This window comes from Myotis nattereri (genome assembly GCF_964212035.1).
Source record: "Myotis nattereri genome assembly, chromosome: 11".
NCBI lineage: Eukaryota > Metazoa > Chordata > Mammalia > Chiroptera > Vespertilionidae > Myotis > Myotis nattereri.
Genome location: NC_138086.1, coordinates 32531168 through 32538551, shown reverse-complemented (window position 1 = coordinate 32538551; position 7384 = coordinate 32531168).

The window sequence follows — 7384 nt, the reverse complement described above, 5'->3', positions numbered from 1 at the left end:
AATAATAATTTTATATATATATATATTCAATAGCCCCAGCAACCAAAACAATCTAATAGTCACTTATAAAACATTCCATCCAATAACAGAAAAATACACATTTTTTCAAGTGCCAACAAAACATCGATCAAGATAGACCTATTCTAAGCCATAAAAAAATCTCAAAAAATTTAAAAGGAATAAGAGTTATACAGAATGTGTTCTCTAACCACAATGGAATCAAATTGCCAATGCTTGGAAATTTAAAAAAATACATTTTTTTTTTTTTATTGATTAAGATATTACATATGTGTACCCTCTGCACCCCCCCCCCCCCGCTCATCCCCTCACCCCCCCGTTGTCCGTGTCCATTGGTTAGTCCTATATGCTTGCATATAAGTCCTTTGGTTGATCCTTCCCCCTTGCCCCCACCCTCCCCTACCTTCCCTCCAAGGCCCGACAGTCCAATCAAAGCCTCTCCGTCTCTGGATCAGTCCTTGTTCATCAGTTTATGTTGTTCATTATATTCCACAAATAAGTGAGATCTTGTGGTATTTATCTGCTCTCCAGTTCCATCGATGCTGTGGCAAATGGTAAGAGTTCCTTTTTCTTCTTCCTCTTCTTAAAGAATACCTTTCAGCATTTCATATAATGCTGGTTTGGTGGTGATGAACTCCTTTAGCTTTTCCTTATCTGTGAAGCTCTTTATCTGACCTTCAATTCTGAATGATAACTTTGCTGGATAAAGTAATCTTGGTTGTAGGTTCTTGGTATTCATCACTTTGAATATTTCTTGCCACTCTCTTCTGGCCTGCATGGTTTCTGTTGAGAAATCAGCTGACAGTCGGATGGGTACTCCCTTGTAGGTAACTGACTGTCTTTCTCTTGCTGCTTTTAAGATTCTCTCCTTATCTTTTGCTCTTGGCATTTTAATTATGATATGTCTTGGTGTGGTCCTCTTTGGATTCCTTTTGTTTGGGGTTCTCTGCGCTTCTTGGACTTGTAGGTCCATTTCTTTCACCAGGTGGGGGAAGTTTTCTGTCATTATTTCTTCAAAAAGGTTTTCAATATCTTGCCCTCTCTCTCCTTCTGGTACCCCTATAATTCTGATGTTGGTACGCTTGAAGTTGTCCCAGAGGTTCCTTACACTATCTTCATACTTTTTGAATCTCTTTTCTTTTTTCTTTTTCGGTTGGGTATTTTTTGTTTCTTTGTATTTCAAATCTTTGACTTGATTCTTGGGATCCTCTTGTCTGCTGTTGGATCTCTGTAAAATATTCTTTATTTCAGTCAGTGTATGCTTAATTTCTAGTTGGTCCTTTTTTATGTCCTCCATGGTCTCACTATACTCCTTGAGGGATTCATTAAATTTATCGGCGGTTTCCATAAAATTCTTGAAAAACCTTATAAACGTGGCCTTGAACTCTATATCCAGTCGTCTGTCCTCCTCCGTTTCTGACAATTGTGACCTGTTTCTCTGTCTCCGCATTTTGGCTGCTTCCCTGTGTTGATAGAGTGTCCCTGCGCGCCAGGTGTCCTGTAGGGCCCAGTAGCTCAGCCTCCCCAGTTACCTGGGGTGGACACTCTTGGTGCACTCTTGGTGCCTTGGTTGATGTAGGATCACTGGGAGGAATTGACCCCCAGGCCAATTGGCTGTGGGAAGCAGCTGTGTCTGAAGTGGGAGAATGGTCCCCCTCTGACCACTGGGTACAGTGGCTCCTGGATCTAAGGAGGTGCTAATTCAGCCCCTGCCTGAGGCCTCACAGCCAGGCCACGAAGAGGCTCAGCTGTGAAGCAATGCAAGCCGCTGCGGGGCCTTGGGCCTTCTCTTGGAAGTTCCGGGTCTGGTTGGCCCGGCTGCAGTTAGGTAATTATCAGGTTGCAAAGGGCCGGGGCATTCACATGCAAAAGCCTCTGCCGCAGCCTGGGTGGGGCGGGGTCTCAGGGAGTCAAAAGGCCGGAGAAAGAAGCAATGGCTGATTCTCCGCGCCCGGAGTCGCGCGTCTCAGTGTCCCAGTAATGGCTGCAAGCACCTCTGAGGGAAATCCGCCCTCAAGTTCGCCCGCTGCCGCCTGAGAGGGCAGCCTCTCCCCGTATGTGTCCTGGGTCCCCAGAGACTTCCCAGAACCGGAGATCAGAGCAGTCGGGAGCTTGTGATTCAAAAAGACAGCCGCGTCCTCAGGTGCCACCCCCTTTCCGCGCGCGCGAGCCGCCGCCGTACCTCTGCACTCAGTCTCCGCAGCTCCTCTGGCTCTCAGTGTGCTTTTCTTGTCTTCTAGTTGTAGAAATTACACTCAGCCAGCCTTCCTGTTTTTCTGGACGATGTTTACTCTGTCCTTTGGGATAATTTTCAATTGGTGTGGGAGGCGACTATTTCCCGGTGTTTATCTATGCCGCCATCTTAGTTTCTCCAAAAAATACATTTTTAAATAATTTATAAGTCAAAGAAGTCTCAAGGGAAATAAAAAGTACATTGAATTGACTGAAAATGAAAATACAACATATCAAAGTTCTGAGAGAGAAACATCAATAAAAGCACAGGTTAGAAAAGTAGTCTCAAATGAATAATAGATGTTCCTAACTCAAGAACCTAGAAAAATAACAAAATAAATTCAAAGCAAGCAGAAAGGGGGAAGTAAAGAATAGCAGTAAACATTAAAATTTAAAAGAGAGCCCTGACCAGTATGGCTCAGTGGATAGAGCGTCGGCATGCGGACTGAAGGGTCCCAGGTTCGATTCTGGTCAAGGGCATGTACCTTGGCTGTGGGCACATCCCCAGTGGGGGTTATGCAGGAGGCGGCTGATCTGATCTGATTGATGTTTCTCTCTCATAGATGTTTCTAACTCTCTATCCCTCTCACTTCCTCTCTGTAAAAAATCAATAAAAATATATTTAAAAAAAATTTAAAAGAGAAAAAATATTAGGTAAATCAATAAAACAAAGAGTTAGTCACCAAGAAAGAGAAAGGTGCATACCATGCCAAGCGCAGGAAATGAGAGGTCAAAGAGCAAGGGGCAGGGCCTCAATGGCTGGCCAACAGCTCTGGGGGTCCCTGCACCTCGGGTGGGTGCAGGTGTTTAGCACTTGATGGCCCACGGTGCCGAGGCCCCATCCCCAGAGCTCATGCCGCCTGGGCACCGGTTCTGTGTTCCCTTGGCACCTTCCCGGGGTCCCGGAGGCCAGAGCCCGCTCAGAGCCCAGCTGGAGCCGCCGGATCCCATGTGACGTGGCCACCTGCGGGCACCTCCCCAGCGTCCCTGTGAGGCCTGGAGCCGGGTGCTCTTTCTCCGTGGCCTCCAGCCTCACCGCCAGGGGCGAAGGTGTCGGAGGAGTGGACACAGAGCCTGACCTGACTGGGTGCTGCATCCCCGCACCCCTTCCTGGAGGGTAGGTCCTTTCTTCGCTTCTCAGAAACTTGGTCCTGCAGATGCCAATTTCAACCTTTGTAAGGGTGGATATTTCTCCCCAGGAAAAGGAGTCCTCATACCTATTATCCAAGACACCGCAGTTCTCTTTTAAAAAAATGTGAGAAATGTGTAAAAAGTAAGAATGTGGCTCAAGGAATGCAGAATCAGAGAAAATGGAATTAAACAATACGGAAGGGTATTTTTAAAAACTGTAGAAAAAAAACTCCAATAGATCACAGTTCTCATAATGAGAACCCAGGTGTCTGCCAACTGAAGTGTCTGTGTCTTGGGCTGCGCCCAAAAATTTCTAACAAATTCAACTTATTTCTTCATTTTTCAAGATTCCAATTAAAACATTGAATTTTCGACCTTTTAACACACAGTTACCCCAGAAATGCAATTAATAACAATTTACAATTATTTTCTATTAATTATATGACTGACATGACTTTCTGAATATCTGTTCACCCTTGAGTTGGATATTTATAAAACATCAATTAAAAGTCAACATTTTGCAAAGCAATTTTCAGGTAGTTTCGCTTGGGAGTTGTTTAAATTATCAATTTTTACTTATTCTACTTCCAAATAAAAAGCATATTCAAATTTTAGTGGCCCTTGCTATAACCCTAACAGTTATAAGTGCAGGTTTAAATAAGATCTGTGATTTCAGAAAATGCCCAGTGCTGACAGGTAATGTAAATATCTGAGAACATATTTATTGCAATTAAGAGCTGACTGTGTTGTGTATGTCATTTTCCTTTGTATACATTTATTTATGTATGTGTATACTTTGAGCCTTAAAAATTTTTTTAAAATATGTTTTTATTGGTTTCAAAGAGGAAGGAAGAGGGAGAGAGATAGAAACATCAATGATGAGAGAGAATCATTGATTGGCTGCCTCCTACATGACCCCTACTGGGGATTGAGCCCTCAACCCGGCCATGTGCCCTTGACTGGAATTGGACCTGGGACCCTTCAGTTTGCAGGTCGACGCTCTATTCACTGAGCCAAACCAGCTAGGGCACTTTGACACTTTTGGAAGTTAGAAAACATGTCATTTTGAGAGGATGCATTGCCCTAGGTCAGTGATGGCGAACCTATGACACGCGTGTCAGAGGTGACACGCAGACTCATTTTTTTTGGTTGATTTTTCTTTGTTAAATGGCATTTAAATATATAAAATAAATATAAAAAATATAAGTCTTTGTTTTACTATGGTTTCAAATATCAAAAAATTTCTATATGTGACACGGCACCAGAGTTAAGTTAGGGTTTTTCAAAATGCTGACACGCCGAGCTCAAAAGGTTCGCCATCACTGCCCTAGGTTAAAGTCTGTTTGGTACCCTAAGGATTTATATTTAAATTTTTAATGTCTTGGTTCTAATTTTTTACTTTTTATAATTGATGGTCAGATGATGATGTAGAAAATGATGTCCTAAATTATTTTTTTCACAGGATCAGTTGGCTCCTGATTTTGTCACCTATCTATCAGTTTTCTGATATTCTGCAGGCCACCTGTAATATAAAAAGAAAAAGGAAGAAGATAGGTGCCAATATTTATGGATTGACTGGTACACACCAGCTTTTCATATGACATTTCAGAAGCCATTTTGGTGTTTCTAAATGTGTGTTTCTCCTCCCTGTGGATAATAGGGTCAGAGCACAGGGGGCCGTGTTCTTCAAACTTGGTAACTCTGCTCAGTTTTCCCAAGTTTATGTTACAAACCCAGCAAGTCAGGAATCACACACTAGTGAACAAATTAGTTTGTAAGTTGAATGATTGGTTGATATGAAATTTCCAAAATAATGTTTTGACTCTGTTATGTTCAGTATAAGAATGCAGTAGAGTACAAACAAATATGACAATGTCTTAGGTTGCAAATCTCTCAGTCTCAGAAGAGGCAAGAAGCTCTGAGGGGAAGCTGCCGTGGAGAGGGTCCCTTCCTCCCCTCCGCTGAGGGACTGGACTCAGAATCTCCTCACTTCAGAATAGAGATTAGAGGACACCTTCAATGGATTTATCAATGAATTTATCCTGAAAAATCCTCCCTTAGGAAGGTTCTAATAAGCCCCAATGCGACTCTTGGCCTCTTTTTGGAGTCCCTAGTCTACCCCTGTGTCCACAACCAGGTGTCTATAGCATCTCCAAACCTTGAGCTGTCACTGGAATCAACTGTTGTTGTTTTTTTGTGGGGGGGGGGGATCCGTTCATCCCACCTTTGCTGTAACACATGGGACCCAGATCACAGTGGGCATAAGCTGAATCACAGAGTTTAATGCCAGGAGCTTACCCATTGTCACACGGATTCTGTTTCCTTATGGGCTCACCTGGACCAGAATGGGGACTAGGGCAGTGCTGGGATTCATGAAATTCAAATACTATGGAGTGTTCGGGTTCTGTAATGAGTGACATCGCAGAGGTGTGCCCTGTGTCTATCTGTGTTTCTAACTGTGCGTCCCGCCAGAGATGAGAGCAGAAATAGGAAGAGAGAGTAGCTTGTCTCCTTCCCAGTGGAGGTGGGCACGCACTGCATCTCACAGCCCACCCTGCAGTGAGCCGAGGAGCTGACAACGAGGATGAGCCCATCAGAGAATAAATCCCCTTTTCTGAGGATTCTGCCCCATTTTTAATCAGGAACAAAAGAGAAGGTTCTGCAGCTCCCACAGAACTTCCAGAAAGCAGGACCCTGCCCGATCTTTAGACACTTTCCTCTTCTTTGGTCCTTGAGTCCAAATGTGGGTGCTAAATAGGTTGCCTTGTTTTATTTTACCATCAGTTCATCCTAGATGAGTTGTAGCCTCTAGGTTTTTGTTGACTGTCACTCTTACTACCAATCTTCATTTACATATTGGAAAAATACTTTCCGTTAATGTTAAACATATATATTGATCACTAATAACCACTCTGAATAGTTTCAGGGGAACACTATTATTTTCTTTCTTAGTTGGCATGTACACTAAAATAACTTTAATTTAGGAAATTATCTTCTTCTGCCTTTGTGTTTGAGTATAAGAGTAGTCATGGCCTGGCCAGTGTGGATCAGTGGTTGAGTTTTGACTCATGAACTAGAAGGTCACAGTTTGATTCCCTGTCAGCCTTGGGTTTTGGGCTTGATCCCCAGTAGGGGGCATGCAAGAGGCAGTTGATCAATGATTCTCTTTCATCATTGATGTTTCTATCCCTCTCTCCCTCTTCCTTCCTCTCTCTGAAATGAATAAAAACATCCTATATAATAAAAGGGTAATATGCAAATTGACTGAATAGGGGAATGACTGGTAGCTATGATGCACACTGATCACCAGGGGGCAGACGTTCAATGCAGGAGCTGCCCCCTGGTGGTCAGTGCCCTCCCACAGGGGGAGCACTGCTTAGGCAGAAGCCCTGAGCTGGCTCACAGCTGGTGAGCACAATGACAGTGGTGGGAGCCTCTCCTGCCTCTGTGGCAGCACTAAGGATGTCTGACTGCTGGCTTAGGCCTGGCTCCTGGATTGCGAGAGGGCGCAGGCTGGGCTGAGGGATACCCTTTCCCCTCCCTGCACTAATGTTGTGCACAAAAAACAGATATAGATAAAAGAATAAAGGAGAAATTTAAATCACAAAGGCACCACCAAATTGTCTCAGTTGCATTCCCTAGAATTGTAAAAGGAGGTCAATTTTCATTTCAAGATGAGGAGAAAATAGTAGAAGTTACAGTCCTAGAGGAAACTTGATCTTTCTTTCCTCCTTGACTCAGAATCTCTGGAAATGATAGAATAGCAAGTGTAAAGGTGGTGAGAGATTTCCTTCCCTTTTGGCACTACAGTTAAATTCTACCAAACAGGATTTAACAAGTCCCCTTGGGACAGCTTATCCTGTTTCTGACTCCTTCACATGTTCTCCATCAATTTCCAAAGCTCCTGCTATCTGGTCTTACTTTATAAGTTGTATTTCTTGTGGTTACTTGATGAAAAAATTATATAGGATACATGTTCTGGTCAGGTGTAACTTAAAATGTG